The sequence below is a fragment of the Anomaloglossus baeobatrachus genome, chromosome 1, assembly GCF_048569485.1.
Source record: "Anomaloglossus baeobatrachus isolate aAnoBae1 chromosome 1, aAnoBae1.hap1, whole genome shotgun sequence".
Lineage (NCBI taxonomy): Eukaryota > Metazoa > Chordata > Amphibia > Anura > Aromobatidae > Anomaloglossus > Anomaloglossus baeobatrachus.
This window is the reverse complement of record NC_134353.1, coordinates 949,117,335-949,136,948: the sequence shown is the minus strand read 5'-3', so window position 1 is coordinate 949,136,948 and position 19,614 is coordinate 949,117,335. Positions and strand designations below refer to the sequence as shown.

General features: G+C 43.5%; 1 protein-coding gene and 1 pseudogene across 1 annotated transcript in view; both read right to left on the bottom strand.

Moving 5' to 3' along the window:
* The window catches only part of LOC142258625 (uncharacterized), a 193,017-nt gene that overhangs the window by 148,455 nt on the left and 24,948 nt on the right, over window positions 1-19,614 (bottom strand). The window lies entirely within an intron of this gene.
* Window positions 1-19,614, bottom strand: part of LOC142303529 (uncharacterized) — a 54,864-nt pseudogene that overhangs the window by 34,632 nt on the left and 618 nt on the right.

Genomic DNA, 19,614 nt, shown 5'->3' with positions numbered 1-19,614 from the left:
ATTAGCACACTATTTGCCACACATCCTTCACATGCGTCACACAACGCACTGTGACGGATGACTCACAATGCAAGTGTGAAAGCAGCCTTATTTGTGGCTGTTTTCTTGTTACCGGTTTATATTTGAATTTCTACAAGGTAAGTGTGCCGCCCCCATAGCAGCAGCCGAGCCGCTCGGATCCGGAGCCGCGGTGGCTCGAGGGGTCTCCACGCGCGGGGGGGTCCGCGCGGACACTCGAGTTAAAAAGGAGTGGGGGAGTATATACACGGGATTAGGAAAGTTTGTGACGCCACCCACGGTGCGTGGTAAGATAGGGTACCACCGCTGCTGTTGGGGACGCCCGCTGGCGGTGGTATGGAAGCAAGGTGTTTTAACCCCTCCGTGGGTAGGGGGTTTTTGCCCCGGGAGCCCGGTGATGGATATGTAGGGGTGCCGTTGGGGTAGGAGAAGGGTTTTTCAGTGTACTCACTCAGTCCAGAAATAACCACACCGACAGCTTGTAAACCAAAGTTCTGAGCACCACTGCAGCTGGGAGGGAGCACGCTTGGGTCCGTGTCCTTGGCGTTGCAGTTAGTCTGTGACCCTTTCCTTGGCACTTGTGTTTTCTTCCTTGGACCCTCAAGTCTAAAACTTTTCGGGGCCCGCTCACCCGTATGGCTAATGGAGTGAGCTTGCTCTCAGGGTTCACGCGTAGGATTTCTTAGGACTGTATTGGGAAAGTCCTATCCCATCGGTGCGCTAGTACCCCGTTTTTGGAGCGGGTTGGGGATGACACTTGAAGTCTTTACCCCCGTCGGGTAAATTACTAGGACGCATGAAGCTACTTCCCGGTCTAGGGTCCATTTACCCCGTCGTGCCCTGGCCAATGCCCGGTGATAGCTCAAGGCCACTGGCCGCCCTCCTCGGCAGTCTGTGCCCCCTGACACTATCCCCTGTGACCTGGGTTCCAGCTCCTACCAAGCCCAGACCAACATCTGCTACCTAGTACTCAGGAGCCCTGCTCCACCTATGACATCTCCTCACGAGAGTCACTTCACCTCCTTCTCCTTTTGAGGGTGACGGTTGTTTATTGTCTAAGAATTTAAAGTCAGTTGAGTGTCCCAAGGAAGCATTTAGGTTGCATATTGGGAAGGAACAGGCTTTGGGTAGGGTGGCAGGTCATTTTGTGTCCCCTCCATTTAAAAATCTCCGTTTCCCTTCTAGGGGTGGTTCCTAAGAAGGATCCCAATTCATTTAGGATCATTCATCATCTTTCTTAACCTAGGGGTCGATCCTTGAATGATGTGATTGATCCTAAAGCAGCTTTGGTGGGTTATGCGTCTTTCAATTTAGCAATCGATTTATTGAGGAGGTTCGGTCGTAATTCATTGTGTCACGAACAGCCGGGTGGGGGTCTCACAAGATCCACCCGCTATTCACCAAGGTTGTCAAGATCAGACTGCTCTCTAGCGCTCCTCTTGTCAGCAGGTCATGTAGCGCCCCTGAGCCACACTCAGGGCACTACTAGGTACTGCATTCCCACAATGATGCAGGGCCTACCCCCTGGGACCTGGAACACCAGTGCTAGTTACACCTATACACACCAAAATCCTAGTTTCCACTCCACCCCAGGGAGCATGGTCTAGTCAGACAAAGGGGATGGACACCTAGAGGGTGGAGCCAGACCAGGAGACTAGGCAGCCTGGTGAGAGGGGACAAGGCAGAAATTCTGAGTATGTAGTGAAGGAGAGAGGTGCTTCAAGCTGGGTCGTGTAATGGTGACCCGGAGGCACGGGAGAGTGGTTGTCAGGGCAGGTACACTCGAGTACCACTGGGATCAGAGCACGCACGGGGCACAGGGCCCTAGGTCAGGCGCCACTTTCATACAGCCTGGCAAATTCCTGCGTGGTGAGGGGACCTTCACGGACCTCCCCTACCGACAGATCCGGGGGCATCAGCAGTAAACTGGGATCAGGGATCTGGACACAGACCAGTCCTACAGGGTCCACACTGCCCGCCGTATGGACGAGGAGACTGCCACCTGTAAAAGGGACAGTCGGGCTGCCAAATCGCTTCAAGCTATGGAGGTCCACACACACTGAGAGTGCCGGGGACAGAGCAACCGGATCACCACACTGGCATTGGAGGTACAGGGACCGAAACCAGCCGTTCAGAGGTGAAGAGTGAGTAGAAACTGTTTTACTACAACCCACGGTGTGGCCTCCATTAATCCGGCACAACCCTGCACCACACAGCTCCCTAAGCTCAGCCCTACCTGCGGAGGGCCTACCACCACAGCTGCCATTACCATCAGCCCTAGGGACTGCTAACTAAGCAGCGGCGGTTCCACAATCCTAACCGCAACCCGCAGGTGGCGTCTCTAATGACATTAACTTTCCCTGTAAATAATCTCCCATTTAAAAAGCCCCCAGGGCATGAAACCAGGCACCGGCCACCAAAGTGACATTCCCAATTGATATACTGCCCGGGACCAAGTACCACATTCCCTGGGCAACACAGTCACTTTTGGTACTGCTGGACAATAAGTAAATAAGTCTGCTGAGCTACTAATGCCAAATATTGAAGGTCTGCCAGCATGGGTAGTGTATATATCACCGATTCCCGCTAATGGAATATATATATACCTCGGTACTCCTTACTGATAGCACCCCAATAATTCTTAACAACAATAATAATTCCGCTGCCACCACCGGACGTTCCACAGGTAGTCCGGACACCTGCTACAGATAGCATAAGGCCCTTCGGGTTTCCATTTGTATATAGATCATGAGGAAAGAACTATTACATTTTATATATTTAATTTGAAAATATGCAGAGTTTATAAATATACAAGATGTTACAAAAGGGGAACAATACAAATACAGTGTAGACAATTACATAAAAATAAAAGGGATAAACATGAAATGTACTATACTCGTGCCATAGATGTGACGTCCGAATTTCTCGAGGGAGGGGCTCCAACAGAAGAAGATGGTAGACAAACGACGAGCACCACCATTTAGGTATGCGCTCCAACACTGACAACTTCCAGAAATTGGCTCCTAGCTCTTATGCCCTCAGATAACTCTCCCATCCATGACCTAATTTTATGATACCTTGTAGCATCGGATCATAGAGCTGCCTGAAACTTTTGGCTAGAGGCAGCCAAAAGTGACGTTAAGGTTCCAACCTCATTGGGACCCACTGGGACCTGCTCTGGGCCCGTAACCCTTTCCATTATCCCTCTGGGTGAAGAGGTGCCAGAAAGCAAGGTGTCATTTGCATTATGGGCACTCTGACTGTTGGTGACAGCTCCGATGAAGGCTGTCTCCCCAGGGGATAACAACTCTTTCCCATCAGTCTGACAGGCTCTGGGTGCTACTTGCTCCTCATGCCGTAATACCTTAGGAGCAGTGCTAATCATGGGGCAGCTACCACCGTCCGTGTCACTGTCCGCTGTGACACTGGTCAGCTGCATGTGACCATCTTCCTCATGGTTCTCATGTCTGCTTCCATCTCTGTCAGCGCAGGCACTTACTACCTTGGGGGATTCCTCAGCCACGTCATCCCGCAGCGTGGCATGGCTGAGTTTCCCTGCACACTCTTCCACTTTATTAAAATGCACAACTTTAGTAATCACATTCTGATCATCAACATTTGGATCACATGACTTATCAACGCTTGGGTCACATGACTCATCGGACTGGAGAGGTTCGTCAGGTAACTCATGCGCAACCATTCGCATCACATCAGTTCCCGATAACACTCACTGGGAAATGCTCAGATACCCCCACATCTTTCCATCTTTTCAAAGAACCCCAGTGCATGGAAACTCGGGCCATAGGGAAAGAGTGACGCTCACCCCCGACCTAGTAACAGGAGTTTTCCAGGAATAAAGTTTTCAGGGGGCACCAGCCTAGGGTGGATCAGGGTTCATTGGGCTGTGGTGTCCCTGAGCCCCATGGTGATAGTGTCGCCCACGGTGATGGAGTGTAAGTGTTAACAGACCATTTTACCATCCTCCCCCACCAGAAAAACAGTTGCACTAGGGCCTTGGGTGTGGGGTTGGGGTTCCTCTTTTGCCTCCCTGGGCCTCCCTGGGCAAGCAGAGCTGAGGTGTCCAGGCTGGTTGCAGAAAAAACACCTGCGAGTGTCAGGGGTGGGCCGGGCACTGGTGGACGGGACAGGACCTCCAGGAGGTCAACTGGCAGGGGCAGGGGTTGTAGTTGTCATCTTATCCCTTTTCCAGATGACGGCGGACGGCTGGCCACATAAGTGTTGACAATCTGTGCCGCTTTCTCGGCCTCCTTTGGCTCCCGGTTCATAATGAACTGTCGTATGTCTGCAAGACAAATATGTAGGAGTTGGTCCTTCACCATCAGGTTTTTTAACTCATCAAAGGTTGTAACGGACAGTCCTTGGATCCACTGCTCAAAGGTGGCCCAGAGCCCATCCACAACGTCACTGTAGCTGTCCTGAGGCCCACACTGGAAGGTCCAGAACTTTTTGCCTTACACCCCTGGAGTCAGCTGATACTTTCATATTAGAGCCTGCTTTATGGCCTCATAGTCTCCACTCTGCTCTTGAGGGAGACTGGCAAATGCGTCCAGTGCCTTGCCTCGCAGCCCTGGGGTTAAGTATCGTGCCCATTGTCCGGGGGGCAACTGATACTGCAAGCAAGTCTTTTCAAATCCCCTCAGAAAGGCGTCCAAGTCCCCGTCCTTTTCCAACACAGGAAAATGCTCAGGCCGGGGCTTAAAGTTGTTGGTATTATTGGATTCACCATTCAGTGAGGAAGATGTCTGCTGCCGGAGTTGGAGGACCTTCAATTCTTGGTCTCTCTGGGCCTGATGATCAGCTCTCTCAGCCTCTAGCTCTGCTTGGCGCTCTCGCTCAGTTCTCTCAGCCTGGGCCTGGTGCTCAGCTCTCTCAGCCTCTTGATATTGCTGAATGAGCCTCAACCGTCCCTCCTGGTCTACTGCAGCGAGTTGCTGTAGGGCTATCTGCAGTTCAGAGTCCATGCTGCCCCAGTCTCTGCTCTGGCTTGAAGTTGATAGTGGGACTTCTGCAGCAGCACCATCCTGGATTTGGCTTGTCTCCCCTTCGTCAGCACTGGGGGAACGGATTCCGTGCGAGCAAAATCCTCACCGCACACACTTACGGTTCCGTACATCCACCGCGCTCTGACCCGCACTTGCAGTCCACACAAACACACACAAGTACGCACAAAACACACACAAACACACACGCACACACATACAGTATTATGCTCACCTTACCTTCCGTTCCACCGCCGGTCTCATGGTTCTTGTAGTTCCCGGGTACATCGCGACGTCCTCGCGGCGATCTACAAGACCCAGGAGGCCTGCGATGGAACGGAAGGTAAGGTGAGCATATAATATAATATAGTGTACCTTCCGTTTCATCGCCGGCCTCCTGGGTCCTGTAGTTCGCCGCTCCGCTCCACTCCAGGCTATACATCGGCATCCATAGCAACGAAGCAGGAACTTTCTGTCACCGCTACTCAAAGGCAGCGCGCTGGCCAATCAGCGGCAAGCGGCTCTGCCTTTGACGTCAGCGCTCTGGCCGCGGAAGTGCCTCCTTCGTCGTTATGGTAAGCCGATACACAGCCCGGCCCCGTACCAGAGAACAGCAAGTCCCAGGAGACCGGCGATGGAACGGAAGGTAAGGTGAGCATATAATATGTGCGTGTGCTTGTGTGTTTGTGTGTGTTTGTGTGAGTTTGTGTGTGTTTGTGTGCATTTGTGCATGTGTGGAATGAAAGAATAGGGGACCAGGATGGGACATTTAACAAGTTGTGGAACGAATTATCTGCATTGCAATGATTTCCTATGGGAAATCTTGCTTTGCTGAATGAGTAACTTGGTTAACAAGCACAGTCCCAGAACGGATTGTTCTTGTTAAGCAAGGTTCCACTGTACATAAATACTATAAATACATGTCATGTTTGAGATATATATATATATATATATATATATATATATATATATATATATATACACATACATGTTAGCGAACCTTAAAATGATAATAATCGATTTAGCATATATTATCAAACAATATTAGTTATCTGTATAAAGAGTAAATGTTAAATGTAACAGCTATTGTCTAATTTTATGTACATTGACATATTTATTTTCCAAAATAGTAAACAATGTATATAATATAATGATCTATTGTTTGTTTTTTGATAAATGTAATAATTCATACATAAACGTATATAAATATTCATTAAGAACACTTAAGAATGTGTGTATATATATATATATATATATATATATATAAATAATTTAATCATAATCGTTTACCTTTTTAAATTACATAATGTTCAAATTTGTATGAAACCACTTTAAACTTACAAGTAGCATGTAAAATAATGTATTATGTAATATATTGTTTTTACAGGTTTTTTTATTTTTACATTTTAAGTTAATGAATGTATGTCGATGCATAGATTTTATCAAACAAATTAGTAATTTTACAAATACCATATAGGTGGAATCTATGCCCTGTCTTTGGGACCCTACCTGTCCTAAATATTTACAAAAAAATAAGATCTGATAGTTGGCTCATCATTTGTAAAGCATTGTATCCACAGTGACATGAGGCCGATCAAGCACTTCAAAATAAGATTGGTAATATTATTTGATTTTATATTTTTACAAATTATTTATCTTTTTTTTTGTTTGTTTTTTAAGTGTTTTATTTAATGTAATATAATAATGTAATGACTGCATATTTCATTTTATTAATAACATTTTATCTAAACATTAGAGCAAGATGTTAGGAAACGATGGCGCTCTGTGAAGGATAGATTCTATAAAATTCACATGGAGGCATCAAAAAGTGGGTCATCACCTGTGCGAACTAACTTTATATATTACAAGGATCTGAAATTCTTATGCACAGGCCGTGTCTAGCGTCAATAAGTTTTTTATTTGGTTTTTACTTGTAATATAAAATTTAACACCTTCATTTGTTTAAAAAAAAAAAGAAAATAATTGAAAAAGTTTAACATAATGAATAATAATCATATCATACATAAAGCATTTATGATATTTATCTGTTAAATGTAATTACAAACAAAAACATTCAAAATTTAATTTCAATTGCAGGACACGGGAATATCAATCCACAACCTAACAATTTAAATGAAAATCAAGAACAAACTACTGATCAAAATCCAGATGTGACTGATGACCATCCTAATCGCAACAGTCAGGTAAATGTGGATCAAGCTGCTGACCATGTACAAGTCACCTGTGAAGCAGGCGAATCCATAAGTGAACATCAAGTACCAAAGAAGAAAACATATCAAAAACCAAAAAATAGAAAAAAAATCAAATGAATTCCAAAAATTTTGGCTCTGATGAGTTAACTACCCAAACATTAGAAATTATAAAATCATCAACTGAGGATGATCAGTAGGATAATTTTGGAAGTAGCATAGCTTTGAGGATTCGCAAATTGCATGATGCAAAAAAAAACCATCCACTTGCATGACCACAATTTGTGCCTTGGTTGCTTGTTTTCAGGATGATGGAAAAAGTCCTTCTGGAGGAGAGTTGGTTAACTTAATAGAAAAAGCATTTGAAAATAAAAATAAGTCACAAGAGCAAATCCCCCAACAAACGTCTGTAACTCATAATATTGCTAGAGGACACCCATTTCCAGAGTATCCATCCTCATATGCTCCACAAAAAAGTAAAAATTTGTATATGCAACCCAAAAGAAATCAATTTGAACAGCAAAGTAATGTAAATTATCAACCAAATGTTAATATTTCAGGGCGCACAAATGAGCCTATTACGGGGTACTACACCCAAGAGCTTTAGTCGCAGCCATGATGTGAATTCTATTTGTGTTACCCAAAAATTATGTGTAAAGTAATAATGGTGATACTGTTATAATTTAGTAAATTTAGCATTAATTTTTGCACGTTTCATTGCATATCCAGACAGACCAATTTGGATGTTTGTAAGAAAATCTTTATTTGTGATAATTATTTGCAAAAATATGATAAAACAAAAATTAAGTCAGATTAGAAATGTTCATTGGTTTGTCGGCAAGAGATTCATTGTTACATTTTGATGTTTATAATCATGTAATGTACATGAAATACTGAAATTTAACTCTTTTTTTTGGTGTAAATAAATTATATTTCTTTAACAATGAAACGTGGTACATTATTTTTATTATGTCAATTATTTTACGGATTTTTAATTTTTCGTTGAAAGAGAAATATTATGTTATCATACAATTTAAATGTGTAAAAAATTGTAACTATCAATTGGGAACTCTGTGTGTGTTTATTTCTGAGACTTTTTTATAAATATGACATCATTTCTGCTGCTGAATCTCCATGCTGCATATTTGTCTTCAGAAATCATGTGTTTCCGGCTAGGAGGAAATGACATCAGTAGAATTTTTTTTTTTTTTTAGTGTTGTAGCTTTATTTACCCCTTACATTCTATGAGAAACGCAACCACAAATAAGCATCTAAAAAACTTGTTGAAGCCATTGATTCCGCTAATAAAACGCAATGAAAATAATAAAAAAAAGCGCTAAAAACTGATGCGTTTTTAAGACATTTATAACAAAAAGACGAAAGTAGACACATACCATTTCTGCCAAAGGGTGCATTTAGAACTGCAACTACCTCGACGCAACATGAGCACATAGTCTTAATCGGGATGCAAGCAGAAGGAAGGTTCTTTGGAATCCCTGAGGTATCCAAGAACAAAAATTTTTGCTGCACACTCCTTAGTTTTTGCTCTTTTAAAGATGTTTTTTATTTTTGAGATTCATTGCAGGTGCACAAATAAATCCGTGGATAGGGTGCAAATACTTACAGAAGATAATGCAATAAATTAAATATGCAACCAATTTGACGTTAATATCAGGTCTTATCGCTTCTGCAGCAGACACAAGAGAAGGCGTGGGTTCGCTTCATCTCCATTCAAAGCATTAACCCTTGGGTGGACTATGGGCCACCTCCTCAGGGAATTCACAATCCACTGAATCTCCATGCGACACAGCAACTCTATGAATAAAACCGGATATTGTGGTCAAAACGTCAAATTGGTGGCATATTTAATTTGTCGCATTATCTTCTGTAAATAATTTGCACCCTATCCATGGATTTATTTGTACACCTGCATTGAATCTGAAAAAGAATATATATCTTTACAAGAGCAAAAACCAAGGCGTGTGCAGCAAAATATTCTGTTCTTGGATTTGTGGCACACACACCTTTACCTACACTACATGCCCCTATTCTACACTATCCCTCTCCTGACTATCTCAACTACCCAGCATTAAACCCCTAGCTAAGCTAACTGTCTAGCAGCACTGGCGGCAGCACCTTCCCTAACGTTTCACATTCACAAAATTGCGCCGACGCATGACGTTCGCAATTTATATGCACATGGACATGTGAGTTAGGCAGCCAATCACAGTGGTGTTTCTTTCTAACCTTGTTTGCTGTGCCACGATTGGCTGCAGCAACATACAAATAAAGTTAAGGGGAAAAAATTACGCCGCACGCCAAAAGGCTTCAGCTGGTCCTGAATACTCACCTCCTCCACTGATTTTACACATCCCCATATCAGACAGCACCACAGTCCTATACAAAAGTAGAAAATGCTATTACAAAAGCATTTTTGGAAACACTTCGGGGGCAGAAAACAAGCAAAAATGAACACTACCGACTTTTGGGAAAAGTGCTTGGGGTTACTGAGCCTGATCGAACAAGATAAGGCTTGTACCGAATTTGAAATTGGTGAACCTTTACCGACAGGGTCGCTCATCTCTAATTATGAATACACTCATAACTCTCTCCCCACCCATCTATTACTCAGTGAGGAGTAGGGGATATTCTTTATTGCCAGGGCTACTGTGCTGGTGCTTTCTGCATTCCTTCTATCCCCTGTAACAGTGTCCTATATACAGTTAGGTCCAGAAATATTTGGACAGTGACACAATTTTCGCGAGTTGGGCTCTGCATGCCACCACATTGGATTTGAAATGAAACCTCTACAACAGAATTCAAGTGCAGATTGTAACGTTTAATTTGAAGGTTTGAACAAAAATATCTGATAGAAATTGTAGGAATTGTACACATTTCTTTACAAACACTCCACATTTTAGGAGGTCAAAAGTAATTGGACAAATAAACCAAACCCAAACAAAATATTTTTATTTTCAATATTTTGTTGCGAATCCTTTGGAGGCAATCACTGCCTTAAGTCTGGAACCCATGGACATCACCAAACGCTGGGTTTCCTCCTTCTTAATGCTTTGCCAGGCATTTACAGCCGCAGCCTTCAGGTCTTGCTTATTTGTGGGTCTTTCCGTCTTAAGTCTGGATTTGAGCAAGTGAAATGCATGCTCAATTGGGTTAAGATCTGGTGATTGACTTGGCCATTGCAGAATGTTCCACTTTTTTGCACTCATGAACTCCTGGGTAGCTTTGGCTGTATGCTTGGGGTCATTGTCCATCTGTACTATGAAGCGCCGTCCGATCAACTTTGCGGCATTTGGCTGAATCTGGGCTGAAAGTATATCCCGGTACACTTCAGAATTCATCCGGCTACTCTTGTTTGCTGTTATGTCATCAATAAACACAAGTGACCCAGTGCCATTTAAAGCCATGCATGCCCATGCCATCACGTTGCCTCCACCATGTTTTACAGAGGTTGTGGTATGCCTTGGATCATGTGCCGTTCAATTTCTTCTCCAAACTTTTTTCTTCCCATCATTCTGGTACAGGTTGATCTTTGTCTCATCTGTCCATAGAATACTTTTCCAGAACTGAGCTGGCTTCATGAGGTGTTTTTCAGCTAATTTAACTCTGGCCTGTCTATTTTTGGAATTGATGAATGGTTTGCATCTAGATGTGAACCCTTTGTATTTACTTTCATGGAGTCTTCTCTTTACTGTTGACTTAGAGACAGATACACCTACTTCACTGAGAATGTTCTGGACTTCAGTTGATGTTGTGAACGGGTTCTTCTTCACCAAAGAAAGTATGCGGCGATCATCCACCACTGTTGTCATCCGTGGACGCCCAGGCCTTTTTGAGTTCCCAAGCTCACAAGTCAATTCCTTTTTTCTCAGAATGTACCCGACTGTTGATTTTGCTACTCCAAGCATGTCTGCTATCTCTATGATGGATTTTTTCAGCCTCAGGATGTTCTGCTTCACCTCAATTGAGAGTTCCTTAGACCGCATGTTGTCTGGTCACAGCAACAGCTTCCAAATGTAAAACCACACACCTGTAATCAACCCCAGACCTTTTAACTACTACATTGATTACAGGTTAACGAGGGAGACGCCTTCAGAGTTAATTGCAGCCCTTAGAGTCCCTTGTCCAATTACTTTTGGTCCCTTGAAAAAGAGGAGGCTATGCATTACAGAGCTATGATTCCTAAACCCTTTCTCCGATTTGGATGTGAAAACTCTCATATTGCCGCTGGGAGTGTGCACTTTCAGCCCATATTATATATATAATTGTATTTCTGAACATGTTTTTGTAAACAGCTAAAATAACAAAACTTGTGTCACTGTCCAAATATTTCTGGCCCTGACTGTAGGAGATTGTGCTGATGCTGTGAGTGACGCTAGGGGTGAAGTTAGAAGCGTTTAGGAAGAGTTACAGGTCTGTGATCACCGCTGGTCTTTAGCCCAGCACAAGGGCTAATGAGAAATGTATTCAGAATGGAGGAATCTGGAAGAGGAGGTGGTCGCTGACAGCAGAACTAATGCCAGGGGCAGGAAGAGAAACAGAAAGGCATAAAACAGCATGAAACTGGAAGAAACGGATTAGGAGGATCTTTAGAGGCACTATTCTTGAGCATTTATGTAGAAACCGTAACTGAGTCAGGGTAGTGGACGACCACTCTAATGTGAGAGATGGACTCTTCCTCTCTCAGCTTTTCTATTACAAGCTTCTTTTTATCCTGATGACGGTGGTAATATCATCCTTAGACCACAACCACAAAGTCCTATTCCTAGTATACGAACCTAATGATAATATTCAAAAATTAGAAACTGTGCTGACAAATTTTCACAAACTCCTATATATTTATACACAATATGCCGACCAGATCAATCTCAACTCCACAGGTTCTGATGAAATATCAGACCATCAAAAGGACAACATCTAAATAAAACCATACTGTCATGGTCTGGAGCGTTTTTGCTTCATTGGGACCTGAGGATTTGCTGTGGAAAACGGAACCATAAATTTTGCTGTCTACCAAAAAAATCCTGAAGGAGAATGTGCGGCCATCTGTTTGTGACCTCAAGCTGAAGCACACTTGGGTTATACAGCAGGACATGGATCTAAAACACACCAGCAAGTCCACCTCAGACTGGTTTATGAAAAACAAAATTAAGACTTTGGAGTGGCCTGGTCAAAGTCCTAACCTTAATCTGAGTGATATGCTGTGGCATGCATTTACCTTAAAAAGGCGGTTCATGTTCGAAAACCTCCAATGTGGCGAAATTGCAATAAAATTACAACAAGACTGCAGCGATAAATGGGCCAAAAGTCCTCAATAGCATTGTAAAATCCCAGATTTCAATATAAATAATTTAAATTAAGAATATGCAATGCATTTTGCAGTGAAATAGGATTCTTAAGGCATATAATTCAATTTATTTATTTTACTCACTTATATTAGCGCCATTAATTTTTCAGCTTTACAGACAGTATAACCACTGTCCCCATTGGGGCTCACCATAAGCATTACTTATCAGTATTTGGAGTGTGTGAGGAATCACGGGCAGAACATACAGTCTCCTTGTAGATGTCATCCTTCCGGGGGCGGATTTGACTAAAATACATTAAAGAAATGTCTGCTTCCTTGTGTGTGAGTACTATTGTGTCTAAATAGATTTAAGTTATGGACATGTTTTTCATGTGAGTTTTTGATGGGCAATCAGCTCTGACTTTTCCACATACAGAACATAAAAATGGCTTCTCCCCTACTGTATGAATTCTTTGATGTCTGACAAGATTTCAATTCTGAGTAAAACATTTCCCACATTCTGGAAATGAATACGGCTTCATCCCATGTGAGTTCGATGTTCATTAAGAGTTTATCCACTACTATTACATTTCCCACATGCTATGCATAAAAATGTCTTCTATCTTGTGTGAATTCTCATGTGTTTAACAAAAGCAGATTTGTAAGAAAAGCTTTTCCCACATTCTGAACAAGAAAATGGCTTCTCCCCTGTGTGAGTTTTTAAATGCACATTAAGGTGTGACTTTCGAATATAACATTTCCCACAATCTGAACATGAAAATGGCTTCTCTCCTGTGTGACATCTTATATGTTCAACAAGCTTTGATTTCTTGATAAAACATTTCCCACAATCAGAACATGAAAATGGCTTCTCCCCTGTGTGACTTCTTATATGTTCAACAAGCTTTGCTTTCCTAATAAAACCTTTTCCACATTCTGAACACGAAAATGGCTTCTCCCCTGTGTGAGTTTTTAAATGCACCTTAAGTTGTGATTTCCAAATAAAACATTTCTCACAATCTGAACATGAAAATGGCTTCTTCCCCGTGTGTTTACTAATATGCACATCTAGCTGTGATTTCTGAAGAAAAGATTTCCCACAATCTGCACATGAAAATGGCTTCTCCCCCGTGTGAGTTCTTAGATGCACATCTAGTTGTGATTTCAGAATAAAACATTTCCCACATTCTGAACATGAGAATGGCTTCTCCCCTGTGTGAGTTTTTATATGCAGATCAAGGTGTGATTTCCGAATAAAGCATTTCCCACAAGCTGAACATGAAAATGGCTTCTCCCCCGTATGAGTTTGTATGTGCTCATCAAGCTGTGATCTCCTAATAAAACATTTCTCACAATCTGAACATGAAAATGGTTTCTCCCCCGTGTGAGTTTTTATATGCACATCAAGGTATGATTTCCGAATAAAACATTTCCCACATTCTGAACAAGATAGTTTCTCACCTGTGTGAGTTTTTATATGCTCATCAAGCTGTGATTTCTGAATAAAACATTTCCCACAATATGAACATGAAAACGGCTTCTCCCCTGTGTGAGTTTTTATATGCCGATCAAGGTGTGATTTCTGAATAAAACATTTCCCACAATATGAACATGAAAATGGCTTCTTCCCTGTGTGACTTCTTATATGTTCAACAAGCTTTGATTTCTGAATAAAACATTTCCCACATACTGAACACGAAAATGGCTTCTCCCCCGTGTGAGTTTTTATATGCTCATCAAGCTGTGATTTACAAATAAAACATCTCTCACATTCTGAACATGAATGCGGCTTCTCCCAAGTGTGAGTCCTTTGTTGTTGAACAGCCCACATGTCACTTTTATTTTGATGAACATTCTGCGGTGAATCAGGAGATTGCTTAAAAGCATCAGATGATCGATCTTGGAAGTGAAGGCCTGAGGGTATATATGTGATAATGACTTGCTCTTCATATGTATTCTGTATAATGCCTACATCTTCTGTCAAATGAATAAAACAGATTTTGTAAATTTTAAACACAATAACACTAAAACAAGGTTTCCACAGGTAAGGTCAGGCCCCTGACTGCAGTAGCGTTATGCAGCCCAGATAGTGATGGTCTTATTACCAAGATGACTCTACTACAATTCTAAACATAAATCACATAGAAAATAAGTTATTAATATTGATTATATCCTGAATGTCATACCTGATACCATAAGCATAGTGTCCATGGCTGCCTTATATAAGGCGACATAAGAGGAATTATACTTTATGATGGCATAAAAGTAAGTGTGTGTTAAATACTCTATACAAAGAGAAGGACAGAGGACAGCGTTCCATGTGTGAGTCGGCCAGGCACAACAAACAAAATATTGTCTACAGTGCTCACCGCAGCAAGTTGTGCTAGCCGGTACAACACTTGAAACAGCCCAGGAAAATCCTCCAGAAGCCACTGCACCGACCGCCGGCTCCGACCTCCCAAGGCAGGGAGCTGATCATGGAAGGAAAGGGACTGCAGAGAGGGATGATCCGAGCACTGCAAAAAGAGGAGGCGAGCCAGAGCAGGAGCAATCAATTCTTACAGAATACCACTCTGCAGCCCCTTTCCTTCCATAAATCCTTTATAAGATTTGTTACAGCATCTTGTGATTAAAAAGAAAATAAATCTGAACATTTTCTCTCCTAGAAAAAAATCATATCAGAATCTAGAAATACTGTATTTTTCACTTTACAAGACGCACTTTTGTTCCCCCAAATTTTGGGGGAAAGTAGGGGGTGCATCTTATAAACCGAATATACGGGGGGGGGTGTACATATGTATATATATATACTGCAGGGTCCGCTCTAGAGCGGTGCTGGGGGCAGGTGACAGCTGCGAGCGGCAGCGTTTGATCTCCTGCTCCCGCTCATATAATATGCACAGCCGCTGTCCATCAGCAGTGTGGTGCTGAAACTGCATCACGCTGAGAGGCTGGGGCAGCGGGGCATTTTATATGTACCTGCGCCCTCCTTTGATCGCACATGTAATTAACCCGATGTGTACTGTAGCTAGGAGAGCAGGGAGCCAGCGCTAAGCAGTGTGCGTGGCTCCCTGCTCTCTGCACATGTAGCTGCAGCACACATCGGGTAATTAACCCAATGTGTGCTGTAACTAGGAGAGCAGGGAGCCAGCGCTAAGCGGTGTGCGCTGCTCCCTGCTATGTGCACATGTAGCTGCAGCACACATCGGGAAATTAAACCAATGTGTGCTGCAACTAGGAGAGCAGGGAGCCAGCACTAAGCGGTGTGCGCTGCTCTCTGCTCTCTGCACGTGTAGCTGCGTGCGCTGGTAACCAAGGTAAATATCGGGTTGGTTACCCGATATTTACCTTAGTTACCAAGCGCAGCATCTTCCCCGTGGCGCTGGGGGCTGGTCACTGGTTGCTGGTGAGCTCACCAGCAACTCGTGTAGCGACGCTCCAGCGATCCCTGCCAGGTCAGGTTGCTGGTGGGATCGCTGGAGCGTCGCAGTGTGACATCTCACCAGCAACCTCCTAGCAACTTACCAGCGATCCCTATCGTTGTTGGGATCGCTGGTAAGTTGTTTAGTGTGACTGGACCTTTACTTACCTCTAGCGCTGATCTCCCGGTGTCCTGCTGCTGTTGTCTGTGATAAGGCACGCAGAGATGATATCACTCTGCCATGCTGATCACATGACCGGCAGCAAGAACCAGGAAGTGCAGGAAGCCGGAGCTCAACTGCGAGGAGGGAGACACGAGAAGGGACAGCGCTGAGAAGGTAAGGAAATTGTGTTTTATTTTATTATAGGCAGCAGCATGGGGGGCATATCTAACACAGGGGAGATGTGCCATCTATAGGGGCCATGGGCAGCACACATGGGGGGCATATCTAACACAGTGGAGATGTGCCATCTATAGTGGCCATGGGCAGCACACATGGGGGGCATATCTAACACAGGGGAGATGTGCCATCTATAGTGGCCATTGGCAGCACACATGGGGGGCATATCTAACACAGGGGAGATGTGCCATCTATAGTGGCCATGGGCAGCACACATGGGGGCCATATCAAACACAGGGGAGGTGTGCCATCTATAGGGGCCATGGGCAGCACACATGGGGAGCATAACTAACACAGGGGAGATGTGCCATCTATAGTGGCCATGGGCAGCACACATGGGGGGCATATCTAACACAGGGGAGATGTGCCATCTATAGGGGCCATGGGCAGCACACATGGGGGCCATATCAAACACAGGGGAGATGTGCCATCTACAGTGGCCATGGGCAGCACACATGGGGGCCATATCTAACACAGGGGAGGTGTACTATCTATAGGGGCCATGGGCAGCACACATGGGGGCCATTTCAAACACAGGGGAGGTGTACCATCTATAGGGGCCATGGGCAGCACACATGGGGGCCATTTCAAACACAGGGGAGGTGTACCATCTATAGGGGCCATGGGCAGCACAGGGGGATGTGTCCCAGCACAAGGGGGCTATATTCAATATAAGGGGGCCATATCCAGATTAAGGGGGGCTAATTTTAGGATGGGGGGCTATGAGGGACATATACCCTAAATGATTTGTTAGACGGACACTGGCATTATAAGATGGACCCCATTTAACATTAAAAAAAAAAATTCTCTTTTCCTTCACCAAATTTGGGGGTGCGTCTTATAATCAGGTGCGTCTTATAAAGCGAAAAATACGGTACTTTATCCTTTCTCCTATTATTAAACTCATCTCCTGCACATTCACTGATGAAATGACGTCAGTAGAAGAATCGCTCAAGAATCCCCCCCCCCCAATATCAGGATAAATTTGCTGGACCCCGGACATCCTATCAGGACACAATGGGTTATATACAATGGGTACGGAAAGTATTCAGACCCCTTTGAATTTTTCCCTCTTTGTTTCATTGCAACCATTTGGTAAATTCAAAAAAGTTAATTGTTTTCTCATTAATGTACACTCTGCGCCCCATCCCCCATCTTGACAGAAAAAAACCCAGAAATGTAGACATTTTTGCACATTTTTTAAACAAGAAAAACTGAAATATCACATGGTCATAAGTATTCACACCTTTTGCTCAGACACTCATATGTAAAGGCAAAGAAAGATCCAGCATCCACGTCCATGTGCAATAAAAAAATGAATCTTTATTAAATATCCATTAAGAGGATGACAAATTTCACATCCTAGGCATAAAAATCCCCATGGAGATAAAGAATGTACAGATGGTACGCGTTTCGAGCTTAACGCTCTTAGTCCCAATCCATAATGTTTCAAGGCATGGCGGAGATTCCAAGGGAAAGAGTGGGGGAGGGATAAAAAGGATGTGACATCACACAAGCAAAAGCAAAAATAAGTCAGATTAATCATGAAAAGATATCAAATATATCAATGTCCAAATAAATAGCAGCAATTTTTAGAGAACAAAACAAGCAAGAGAAGGGAAAAATGAAATAAAAAATAAGAATAAAGAGATAAAAAAGAGAAAAATGAAGAAAAACAGAAAAAAGAATTGTAAATTAAGAATGTAGGAACTGCATAAGGAGATAATCTTCACATAGAAATATTATGCATATATGGATCCCCTGCGCAATTCCTAAAAAAATATATCAGCAATATATATTACCGAAAATGGTACAAAACAGAGCACACGCTAACGGAGTCTGCTCCATTACACTCAGTGGCCCTGTCAGCGCATGCGTCCGAAACACGCTTTGTGGGGTGGGGGAGGGGCGGTTCGGATAGATGCCCCGACATGACCACTAAACGTAAGACAAAACGGAGTGTGAAAGTAGCCTAAGACCTCACTACTCACAGTGCATGTCAGACCAAATTGGAATCATGAGGTCAAAGGAACTGCCCAAGGAGATCAGAGACAGAATTGTGGCAAGGCACAGATCTGGCCAAGGTTACAAAAAAATGTATGCAGTACTCAAAACTCCTAAGAGCACAGTTGCCTCCATAATCCTTAAATGGACGAAGGTTGGGACCTCCAGAACTCTTCCTAGACCTGGCCGTCCAGCCAAACTGAGCAATTGTGGGAGAAGAGCCTTGGTGATAGAGGTAAAGAAAAACCCCAAGATCCCTGTGGCTGAGCTCCACAGATGCAGTAAAGAGATGGGAGAAATTTACACAAAGTCAACTATCACTGCAGCCCTCCACCAGTCGGGCCTTTATGGCAGAGTGGCCCGACGGAAGCCTCTCCTCAGTGCAAAACATATGAAAGCCCACATAAAGTTTGCAAAAAAAACACATGAAGGACTCCCAGACTATGAGAAATAAGATTCTCTGGTCTGATGAGATGAAGATAGAACTTTTTGGTGATAATTCTAAGCGGTATGTGTGGAGGAAACCAGGCACTGCTCATCACCTGGCCAATACAATCCCAACAGTGAACCATGGTGGTGGCAGCATCATGCTATGTGGGCAGGGACAGGACGACTGGTTGCAATTGAAGGAAGGATGAATGCGGCCACCTACAGAGATATCCTGGAAGAAAACCTCTTGCAGAGTGCTCTGGACCTCAGACTTGGCCAAAGGTTCACCTTTCCACAAGACAATGACCCTAAGCACACAGCTAAAATAACAAAGGAGTGGCTTCAGAAAAACTGTGACCATTCTTGACCGGCCCAGCCAGAGCCCTGACCTAAACCCAATTGAGCATCTCTGGAGAGACCTTAAAATGGTGTCCACCAACGTTCACCATCCAACCTGACGGAACTGGAGAGGATCTGCAAGGAAGAATGGCAGAGGATCCCCAAATCCAGGGGTGAAAAACTTGTTGCATCATTCCCAAGAAGACTCATGGCTGTACTAGCTCAAAAGGAGGCTTCTACTCCATACTGAGCAAAGGGGCTGAATACTTATGACCATTTAATATTTCAGTTTTGCTTGTTTAAAAAAATTGCAGAAATATCTACATTTCTGTCAAGATGGGGTGTAGCGTGTATATTAATGAGAAAAAATCAACTTTTTTGAATTCACCAAATGGCTGCAATGAAACAGAGTGAAAAATGTAAAGGAGTCTGAATACTTTCCATACCCACTGTATAAGAGGTGACACTCGTCTTTCATGTAATCATGA